Source organism: Pyrgilauda ruficollis, unplaced genomic scaffold (genome assembly GCF_017590135.1).
Source record: "Pyrgilauda ruficollis isolate IOZ18807 unplaced genomic scaffold, ASM1759013v1 scaffold58, whole genome shotgun sequence".
NCBI classification, from domain to species: Eukaryota; Metazoa; Chordata; class Aves; order Passeriformes; family Passeridae; genus Pyrgilauda; species Pyrgilauda ruficollis.
In genome coordinates this window covers 2,609,947-2,622,152 of record NW_024527488.1, presented here as the reverse complement: position 1 = coordinate 2,622,152, position 12,206 = coordinate 2,609,947, and positions in this window count along the sequence as shown.

The following is a 12,206-nucleotide window of genomic DNA, read 5'->3' as shown; positions in this document are numbered from 1 at the left end:
CTTCCTTTGGAGCAGAATAAAAAAAAAGGAGGAAGAATCTCAGAGCTTCAGATACTTCAGAGCATCTTGTAGATGGATGACACAGTGATATACGAGACTAGCCCTGCTTTTGCTATTAGAAATTCCCAGCAGTGCCAGGGAGCTGGAATGGGCTCTCCACAAGGCAGGCAGGCTGCCCACACTTGAGGCTGGGAAGGATTGGGCCCAGAGTAGTGGTTTTGCTATAGAACTTCTGCAGCTCTCTTTGGCTTAAAAATATTTTCTTTTTACAGAAAAAAAAAAAATCATTAATAAAATTGGAGCTGAGCTACAGTAAAAAAAGTGTGCCTTTAAAGATGATCCAGTGACTCCATTGCTTTAAATTTAAGATGATGAGAAGACTTTAGCTGGGAAGATTTTGATTGATGGTTCAAGGTGTGTGTGAGTAGGGCTAAGTAATAAAGAATCAGAAAGGAATAAAAAAGGAAAATACAAAAAGGAAATGAAAGGTGAGATTTGGCAGATATTTTGGGAGCAATGGAAGAAACAGACCTTGGGGATGAAGAGGATGGAAAGAGAGGAAAAGTGGATTGCAAAGAAAGGAAAAAACAAGCCAAACCAAAAAACCCTGAAAGGTTCATAAGCTTTGGAACAAGTAACAAAATTGACATCTGAACTGCATAGAAACAATCTTAATATATATGGCATGGGGTGTGGAACTGGGGTGTTGGAAGTGGAACTGGCTGTATTAAGAACCATCCTGTATAAATGCTTCCATCCTCACTGGGAAATGAACATTTTTCTTGTCTATCCTGTTCTTGCTGTTATATAAATTCTGTCTCTCTTACGTCACTCAAATATTATTTTGGTCTATGTATGGCTCATCAGATTTTTCCACTGCTTATATAATTTTCAGTTGTCACTGAAGATGGCTAGGTATAGTCTAGTAATGTTGGTGGAGAGCCTAGGAAAATACAACTTGACTCTAAAATAGGTATTTTTTTTTCTGAAATAAAAAAGCTTAAAGGAAATGGTGAATAATGGAATAAATCACCATCTATTAACAAGACTGTTGTACTGTCCAAGCCCCCATTAGACACAGATACCACTAACAAGATTGGTACACTAAGAACTGTGTAAACTGAGATGCTGCTTCCCTTCAGTGGAAAAGAAAGATATGCACTGAAGCCAGCTTGACATTGGCAATGCACAGTGCATCATGCAATAATTATTGTACTCAAATCCCCTCTACAAAAATCAGGTTTGGTTAATATGTCATGTGGAGTGATGGACTGTACTTCAGCAGCTCTTGCCTTAAAAGGGAAGCATGTGGGAAGATGCTTTGCTGTTATTTCAGGCTAAGGTTTCAGGGAAGGATGTGAAATGGTGCCAGGCTAGATTTTGGTAAGTCATCTTTATAAAATAAAATGCGGGATAGATTTAATTTTTTAAAAATGTCTTTAGCAAGCTGTCCTTCAAGAGCTCCAGGTTCTCTGGGGTGGTAGTCTTCCACAGAATATGTTAGGAGCCGAAGTGCTTGCCTGCCTTTTGGTTTGGGAAGCCCAAAATGTTCAGTGTCAAGCCTGGAGACCACCTGTGATCCAGCAGCACCTCTCAGGGAGCAGTGTTCCTTCCAGTGCTGTGTCCTTTCATCTTGGATAGATCTGTCCTCCATCAATTCCCTGCCTTCCAATGTGTGGTCTCTGAAACCCACTTTAACAAAGAAGGTTTGTAGGGGTTGAGTCAACTCAGGTTTGGTTTGAACTTTCAGAAGTTCTGGAAGGACTTGAAATAATTTAATATTTATCACTTACCTAGAGGTTATGTATCTTAAAATCTGTTGTGAAATTTCAGGGGCAAATGCTATAGATTTATGTCCCAATCTTCCACTCATCACTTTGAAAATGAAATACTAACTTGCAGTTTTGTTTTCTTTGCAGCATTTTGGTCACGTTTACTGAGCATAAGACTACACTCTAAGTGAAATCCATTATCAACAGTTATGGCCAGTGAGTGATATGGAATTTTGTAATATTTTTTGCTCTATAGAGTGATGCATTGTTTACGGTGATAGATCTAGTCTGTTATTTAATCCAGAACTAATTAATGATGACCACAATACCACATGTGTTCTCACCTCCACTTCTTCAGTTGAATGGAATTGTACTGCACAAGGGCAGAGGCTTTTAAGACAAGAAAAGAAGAGCCCTTTCCCAGAGGCAGGGGCAAGACCTGTGAAGTTCTCCAGCTGATCCATCTCTTAGACTAGATCTTTGCCCTAAGACAAACAAGGCAATGTGTTAGGAACAAAAAGGATTGTTTTGATCAAAGGGAGAGAATTTAATGTAGCAAGTACTTGCCATGTTGTGTAGAGAATTGTTGGAAGATGTTCAGGTACTTTGATGATGAAAAGAAGGAATGCCAGATAAAGAGTACCTAGGTGATTTAAAGCCTGTTATGGGGTCAGTCTGTGAACAGTGTTTTCTTGAATATAAAAATCTTGATAAATAAAGAAATATTTTAGTGCAGTTTTGTGGGATGGAGTTAAGAAAGGAATAGTCAGCATGTTGGCAGAAAAAAAAATGGAAAAACTGAGCTATATGTTGATAGAATGTACAGTCAAATGCTCAGAACCACTCACTCCCCCCCCCCCCCCCCACTTTGATTTATTCAACTTTAAAGTGTAAGTTTTTAGAAACCACACTTTATCTGATGAGATTTATACCTCAAATAGCTTCATTTCAAGGCCAACACATAGCTGCACAGCAGAGGTCAGGAATCTCCCACCTAAATAACTGAGTGGTCTTGCAAGTGAGATCTCCTGTCTGCTGCACACATCTGTGCTTCCCCTTGTGCATGGTGCTGTTTGGCTGAGTTCAAAAGGAACTCATCAGGGAATAGTGAAGGAGCTCAAGTAGACTAAAAATAGTGTGTTAAAATAGGGCTAAAAGAATAGAGAAATGTCAAAAAGGTATGAGAGTTCTAGGAAATTTTAGGGTACTCTTAGGAGAAGTTGAGGATCACAATCTCTGAGGAATATAAAGTGGGAAGAGGATGGAGATGCAGGAGGAACCAGGAAATGCTCTCTTCTTTAAAAGGTTTTAGTCTAAAAAGGTGTTGTATATACATTCTGCTGGGTAGGCTTGTGGTTATTCTCACTGGATGGACACTGACATGGAATTGACTGAAGATGAGGAGATAACTGGGAATGTGGAATGAGAGGAGAGCAATTAATGTGTGCTTGTAACTCCCCTTCATCCATACTTTGCTGATTGTTGCAGTATGAAATCCTGTTACTGACTGGGAAATGTGTACAGTGAAAGTAAGGTGTGTCCAGAGTTTGATACAAATAAAATAATCTGGCTTGTTTCTTAGCATATGGGATGCTGGTTTTCTCCAGCTTGTTGTTTTTTTGTTTTTTTTTGATCTTGCTGAATGAAACAAAAAGATAATAAATGTGCAGAGGGAGAAATGAAGTAAGAACACCAAGAAACTGAGCCTAATAGGACAGTTTAATTTTATTACTTTTTTTTTTTTTTTTTTTTTGATCTTGCTGAATGAAACGAAAAGATAATAAATATGCAGAGGGAGAAATGAAGTAAGAACACCAAGAAACTGAGCCTAATAGGACAGGTCTACTTGTCTGAAGAGTCTTCTGTTCATTAAAATAAAATGAATGTCTTGATCTTACTTCCCCTAAGCCAAATTTTATTTTCACTATAATTAATAAGAGGTTTTTCTGAGTAGCATGTGAGGGTGAAGCACACTGTCTGCAAAAGCACCATTTGTCATTTACTGCAATTTGAGGATCAGAGACTGCTGCTGTACCAGAGTGAAAATAAATGGATTAACACTTGCAGAGCTTAAAGCTGAAGTCCTTTAATCTTATTATGCTAAAATACATGTGATTTTTTTTTTCCCCTATAAAATCAGTTATGGTTTTCAGCTGTGCTTGTTACATTGGTACATCATCATGTTAGCCATGTTAAAATGACAATTCAAATGAGAGTGCTGCTTCTGGTAGCAAATATATCTAGAAGAAAGATGCAGAGTTTTATAATTGTGATGTAGAAGAGCACTTTCTGAATTCATTAGGGAAAATTGTAATTAGCTTAACTAATCATCAAGCTTAAGTTGACTAAACTCTCTAGAAAAAGAGTCAGAGGAATACATTGGAAGGTAGTGACTTCAGAGATTGTCTTCCCAGAGATAAAAATTCTATGATCAGGTGAATGTTTGTGAGCTCCCTTCTAGCATCCCTATAGGCAAAATATATTCCCATGCTTTAAACAATTAACCTGCCTCCTATTTTTAAACACCTTTGGTGGCTGAGTTTATAAAAGAAGAAGGAACAGTTAGGAAAACAAGAGGAGCTTATTTTTCCAATGTAACAAAAATTTAGAGCTGTTGTCTGCAGTTTTACCAGAGGCTCTCATGTGTCTGTTTATGTGAGATTCTCCAAACTTTTGTGGTTTCAGTGGAACAAAAAGCACCCGAGATTTTCAGATATCTTTCAGCCAAAGAATATGATAGGCATCCACAGGGGCAGGGGAGCAAGCCATGAAAAACAAGCTTCTGTGAGGCTTGGAAGCCTGACATAATTTTTCCCTGTCAGAACCTTTGGGCTTAATTCTGCTTTGCCTTGCACCCTGTTGAATCCCATTGATTTTTTATTTTGGATGCTTCCGGTGTGAGCCACATGAGAGTGTGGCCGTTGGTTTGGGAATACTCAGTATTGGAGAAACTGGAGATGCTATGGTTATGGAAGTGTGTGTTACTGATACTCCAGGAAGTGCTACATTTCATCAAGTCTGTTTAGGGAATAAGAAAATGAACTCCATTATTTTTAGGAAAATGCCAGATGTTGTCATAATATGTCACACGCTTCCGTTGCTGAAATGTTTTTGAGCAACAGTGCTAATGTGTGGTATTATGCTGATGATGTACAAATAACTACATGTCAGCCTCCATGTCCTCAAACGACTTTTGTATCTGTGTGTCTGCTTAACTATTAGAGTCGTTAAAAAAATTCTTTTAAAAAGGAAGGGGAAATAGGAACTTGCTGAGGAAGCACAGGTTACGCTGTTCTGGTTTGAATCAGCAAGGGGGAATTCAGAAAACGAGAACAAGGAAGGAAATCCCTTTTTATGGGGAATGGAGGGGCATATGCATGCCTGTTCAAGAGTTACTGCTCTGTGTGTGTATATAGATGCATTGCCAATTATATTTATTATGTTAACCATTTCCCCTTCTTTTCATATTGAGAGAAAATTGCCATCATCATTTCAATTTCAAATTTACATAATTTGACCAACTGAAAGATTGCAAAATGGGTGTGTAGGATACATCAATTTTTCTTACAGAAGAAAATTGACCATAACTTCATAAGTGGAACATAGGACATTTAAGGCTGTATGTACTGTAATACTGGCACATAGAATATATTTCAAGACGTGGACAGAGAATTATTAGGTGATTCATGCTTGCAAAAGAGATTGTCTCCTGTCTTTTATTATTGTTGCTACAGCCATGATGCTGAGTGTTGCTCTTATGCAACTGACTTTTCTACTTTTGAGGACTGAGCACTTGCATGGTAAAGTAGTGCTGTTTATTTAGCTAGTTTGAGTGAAAGCCTTAATTTCTAATGACGTTTTTGGAAGGTGGTAGTTCTCTACTGAGAATTTTTGGTGGGGAACTTGGTATAAGCACTACAAATGGCAAGGAAGTGTTATTGCTATGGCATCACCCAAATGAAGGACTCACATTTTGATCACAGACCTAGATCTGTGAAAATATTTAAATGTAATACCTCTCTTGAAATTATTGGAAACTGTCTTTGTTCCTTTATGCAGCTGGTCCTAACAGAATGGTACAAAGAAAAGAGGAACTAAAGAGGAGGCAAAAGGAAAAAACAGCAAGTGAATTGGTGAAGAGGCTCAAATCAGCACTTTACCTGAAACCCTGGCAGCTCTTTGCTGTCTCAGAACTGTGGTAACTCTGCTGTGTTTTGGATACTTCACAGCTCATAGTCTTAACTTGTGTGATAATGTTGGCAGTGCTGATCTAGTTCTCTTGCACTCTTTCAGGCACCTTCCAGCATGGTGTCATTTGTCTTAAACCTTTCCTGTAAGATCCTTAGAGCAATGATTAATCTTTTCTGCTTTTAACTTCTCACCCAGAATCTGAGGCAATGCAGCCTTTTTTCTATTTCTGCCTGGAATTCTGAACATCGCAACCAGTGAATTAAAACCAGTGAGTTTGTTCAACACTAGAGATACGACTTAATGATCTCAGACGAAAGTTAACTTTTTTACGAATTCCTAGGTTTGTTGTCTATAGCTGAAGAGCCAAGCCTCATTTTAAGGTCTAATTGTAATGTAAGTAGTCCAGTCCTGCTGACATACTTACGTGGATAGCAATCATGTTAATGGTTGCTTTCATGAAGCATTTGCATTAAAGAAAAAGAGAAAAACTCTTTGTGTGGGAGTTTTGTATTGTAAATAAATTAGAGTCTTTTCCAAAACAACTTGGTTAATCCTATCTTAGGTTATAGGAAAAATACTATTCACTTGGGGAAAATGAAATGATCTCAGAAGGGGAATCAAGATAAACTTAACCAGGATCATATTACTGGTTGGTGTTGGCTTGAGAGTTGTAATGTCAGGAAAAAAAAAAAAAAGGCGATACAACCTTGGACCTTTGCTAGATGATTGACAAATCTCAGCAAGTGACATTTTTATTTAATTGAATCTATATAATTTGAGAAATTTTCTTTGTACATATCTCCCTGGAGATGATCTGTTTACACTGCATTCTCTTTTGACCTTAATGTAGAAAACTCCATAGATTGAAGCTAAATAGACAACACTCAGGCTAGATGGGCTACTTAAATGTTTTGGGAATTACAGAGAGGTGCATCTGAGGTACTTGGATAGTGTTTTATTGTGGTAAAACCAAGCTTTCCTGCTATTGCCAAGAAAGAAAGATTTGCAGTTTTACATTTGCTTTCTTTTTTTCATTTTTTTTTAAGCTTTCCAGAATGCACATTTTAATCCCTTTGGTAGAGTTTCAGAGTGCTGCTAAAACATTTGAACTTCATCTTTCTTTGATTTGCCAGGCTTCACTTAAAAAATCATGTGGTGAGCTCATTGGTATTGCTGATTTCACATCAGCCTGTTCTATTTGTTCCTAACACTGAACTCTGATGGTTTTCTTCCTTTTTTTTTTTTTTTTTTTTTTTTTTTTTTTTTTTTTTTTGAAGGGAGAAATATTTTTCAATGTATATCTTGGTTTGATTTGGTATTTGTTTTAATTAAAGTTATTCTAGGCTGGTTAGTTTTTAGTCTGGTTAGTTTTTGATTGTGGTTTTCTTGTTTCTGGTGTGAGGTTTGTTAAGCAACATTTTATGAAAAACAGTGGTGTGATCAAGACTCTTCATGGAACCCTTGCTCCCAATAAAGATGTCTGCAATGCTATTTCTCCATGCCTAATGCATAGGAAAATACCCCACAATTTAAATGTTGTTTTGGTCAAGATATGTTCAGTACGCTCTATATTCAGAACCGATCCTGCCGTGTTTCTTCTGGCTCTTCCTTGAATCTGGTCACCTACATTTTTTTAGACTTCTCTGACAGGTTGGCAGATGCTGGGGGAAAGCGTGTAATCAATGTGATGCCACTTGCCAAAACAGATCTCTGTCAGTTCTCAGTCAGTGGGAATCTTAGTGGACATTGATCCAAGTGAGACAGCTCATTTTCTCTCGGGAAGATTGTCATGTTTCTGTAGGGTGCTGGCAGAGGGGAAGGGTCTGGAGCTGGGTGTGGGTATCCTGAAGCAAAACCCCCACCAAAGCTCTCTATGTTTTGGGAACTGGAGAAATACTGTCCCATCAGATTTTGTTAGAAATATTAATTCTGCCATGGAAATCTATCAGTCCCATTGTGAAAAAGTGTGTTCTCTAGCTAAGACGACAACAGCCATGGCTCAAATTGAACTTGAGACACTTTGCTCTGGTGAAACAGTTCCACCCTTGGATCATTTTGTGGTTTGCTTGTCACTCAGCAGGAGCTCATCTCAGAAACACCTTTGGAAAATGGGCTGTTGCCACTATGATTGGTCCATAAAATTTCCGTAAAATTTCTCATATTATTGAGATGATGTTGCACTTAAGATCTTTACAACCAAGATGGGCAAAGCTGGGTTGGCTATGTAATAGTGGTGTGAAGACCTTACAATAGGACAGTAGGATATTGAAAGAAGTACCTTCTTCCCTATACAGGCTAAAATGGATAATCTAGTGAATGTTTTTTGTAGTAGTTCTGCTGTTACCTCTCATTTTCTTGATCTCCTCTGTGTTTCTGAGCCCAGTTTGATGGAGCTGGGCAATTTGGAGTAGTAATGATTGCTAGGTGTTGACACACTCACCAGCAGGCATAGGGGATCGTGACATGGCATTCCTTTTCTGTTACTTCTCTTGCAAATACTTTGTCCTTTTGTGTTGTTCTGTACAACAGAATTTTTTATCCAATCCTGTATGCCATCTATTTTCCTGATCCATGTTTCATATTTGTCCTTAAAACTTTTCAAATTGCACAGTTTTGCACAAAAATCCAGTTATAGGGATGAGAAAGGTTTACTTTGTTAAAAAAATAAAATTCCTTAATGTTAAAAGTTTGTTGTTAAGTAGTTGGTTTATTTTCTAGTTGGAAAAGAAATATTTTTGTCTTGGACTAAGACTTGAATTAGAGGGAAGTCTTGAGTTTGAACCAATATAAATTTGTTGGTTTGCCTGATTTGGTACATAAGTTCAGTGCCTTTGGGGGACTGTAGTTTGGAATCTGCATCCACCATTTCTGTCTTCAAGTTTAGGGCCCACAGAGAAGAACAAAGGCATGTAGTCCTTCAACTGCGATTTTCCTATCCAGGGCAAAACAGAGTTCCCCTCAAGTGAGAATTCAAACTGTGCCCTTTTCACAGGTATACTGAGGATTTGACAGCATGTTACCTATGTTCCTGTTCCCAGCTGGTGAATTCTTCCTTTACTCTTCCACAATTCACCAATAGCTTTTGAACATTAACAGGTTTTTGGATTTTATTCAGGAGGCAGTTAGCTTCCCAAGTATTTCCTCCCCACTTCCATAGTTTTTGAAAGAACCTTCTACTCCCCTTTCATCACCCTGCAGACAAGTGGATTTGTGGCATACTTGGACAAAGGCAGAACTGCCAGAAAGGGGAGCTCGATTTGCCAGGAGGTCTGGCATATAGGACATGGTTGTAGGTCCCTTTTTTGGGTTCAGCCCTTTCAACCACAATTGGCAGCATCAGTTTCTGCAGCATCAAGCCTAAAGCCACATTTGCCCTGATGAAGGGGTGCACTGTTCAGGTGCAGAGTCTGTGCTTTCAGCTCAGAAGATGAGTCTACAGCAGGAAAAAGGTTGAAACTGTTGGGAAAAGGGGGAAGTAGCTGTTGCAGGATGTGTTATTAGTGGCTCTTCTGACAAGATACCATACAGGAGCCAGACCAGAAAGTGGGCAGATGTCAAAAATTATGTATGAGAAAATGATTTGTCTTGATTCCCCTGTGTCTTTCCCTACCCAGATCCTTTGACAGGAATTTGTGTGCTGCTTATATTCCAATTGCACTGACTGCTAGGAGACAGTGTTGTTTTTTTTAACATTGTGTTTCCACAACCATGTGCTGGATTTCCACACTGGGGTGTGAACCTTTTTTTAAATTTTATTTTTCATATATTTGTGTATATTTTTCTTTGGTTGTAGTCCTTACCTCACTGAAGTTTGTATTTGAGAGTGTATCTTCTCTTGTCCATCTTGCCATGAGCAGGGAAGGCAGGTAATCAGCATTTTTAAAGTGTTACAGTGTCAGTAACAACTTATGAGCAGTAGATGGCACAGGAGAGGTATGAATAAACAGAACAGCCCCTTCTTGCAAGATTCTGCCTGTATCTTTAAGCAGTTTAAGAATACAAATAACCAAATTAGGAAGGTTTGTATCTAGCCTGTGGAGTGGCTGTTATGCTTGTTAACTTGATCTTTTATCCTAGATTAACTGAAGTCTTTGAATTGTAAGTATAATACCTTGTCACGGTGGGATAGTTAGAAAATGAGTTTTCTCTTTACATTGCACAGTCTGCTAAGTGAAAACTAGACACTGTATATGCATGGAATTCAAGTTACAGGGATCATATGCTTATGCACTTTTCATCCTTCATGGCTTTCCCAATGAGTACATGCTGAATTCTTGTAGCTGTTGTGTCAGGAAACAAATCTCAGGAGCATAAACCTTACACTACTTTCTGCTTTGCATCTCCCAAGGTTATGACCAAGAGCGTTTCTCAGTTCCTGTGCTGTGTAACATATGTCCCAAGAAGTGAATAGGTATTTCTAAGGACACAAATGCTTGTTTTTTCCCCTTTGATTGAGGAGTGAAAAAGTCACAGTGTAAACAAGGCTCCAGGTACTGGGCTGATGGTCACAAAAACAACACCTCCATCTGTTTCTTACAGCAGATTTTTTTTTTTTTTTTGTCTTTTCATTTGTGCAGGGAAAAATCTGCAGGAGGGTCCTGGAAGGGGGAAGCCACAAGGGAGCATGGTCTGTTAGTTTGTGTAGGGTCAGGAGTAGGGAACTCATCTGACTTCTGCTACTGACTTGATGTGTGACCTCAGGCAAACCACAATTCCGCTGTGGGCCTTGCCCCTTCTTGCCTTTCACTGGGCACTCAAAATGTTGTCATTGAAAATGGTGTGAAATGCTGCTGTTCTGAATTGATACCCTTTTTATCTGTGCACTGTGTTTCACAGGTGTAAAGAAGTGTCCTATTTGCTTACTCTCATTTCTGTCTTGGGGGATGATTGTTTCTTACTGTTGGTACAGCCCAAGTAGATTTAAAAAAAAGACTTGATTTTTTTAGTCTCTCAATGCACAAGATAAAAACCCTGAGAATGCAGGAAGTTTTCTCATCTCCCCTGTGCTTTTGAGGTTAAATGGGTATAAGTTCTTCTATGTTATAATAGGCAGAAAGGGCCTTAAATTTCTCAGATGTTTAGAGCAAAAAGAGAATTTTATGAGTGTGACAGAATAGAGAAACAAGGCACAAATTTTCAAATTTCTTGTATACAAAAGGAAATGTAAAAAATTCTCAACCCCCAAAACCATCAAAACCAAAAGGTCTTCTCCCCACTAGATGCTAGCAGAGGAATCATGGAAGAGATGGAAAGATATTGCTGGATTTTACAGAGGTTGAGAATGAGCTCCGTTTTCTTCTGTCAGTGGAATATTCAGACTAATCTGTAAATAGAGTCTGTTTATCATTAATTGCTGTGGCTCTGCCATTCCTGCCTCCCACTAGGACTTCCATGAAAAATAAGATCATCTTGGCCAAACAAAACTCCATGGTGAAGGAGGGGGAAAATAAGCAATTAGCAGTAGTGTAGGGCACCACCAATATTAAAAAGAAATGTGAACAGCATTGGAGGAGAATGTCCTGAGGTGCTGTGTAAGAGCAAATCAGTTGTTGCAGAAGAAACTGATTAAAGGCTGTATAGCAATTCCAGTATTGTGAATTGTTCTCCAAATGCTTTTCAAATAGCAATACAGATGAAACAAGAGTGAAATTCTTCTTAGTGGCAGATTGGAAGTGCTGTCCTGTCTGAGACAATCTGTCTGGTGGCAGGAGCAATCACCCACCCCATGCTGGATGAGCCAGGTTTCCTTGCTCCTTACATGTTGTCCTGCTTCCATATGGCTCATGCTTCTGGACTGGGAGCCTTGGCCATATTTGTTTGAAAAACAGTTCAATGTGGAACACGGTAGGTGTTTTGATTATGTCAAAATAGTAGTAACAATTGGTATGATGTGACACTGGTTTCTACACAATTGTGTTTATATCATCAAGTGACCAGGAATATTTTGATAAAAGGCTTTTCAGAATGGACTTTGTACACTCAGCTGATGCCTTTGTGTTTAGAAAAAGATTGGATGTGGCACTCAGTGCCATGGTTTAGCTGAGGGGTTAAGGCATGGATTGGATTCAATGATCTTGAAGTGGATCTCTTCCACTTTAGTCATTCTGTGATTTTATTCCAGGTCTTTTCTCTGTTTTTTTCTTTTATTTTATTCTTTTTTTTTTAACACTGGTCAGAAAAAAAAGCTGGATGAGAATAACCCTCAGATTTTTATTTTAGTCATGATGAAGTAGTAAGAAAAAT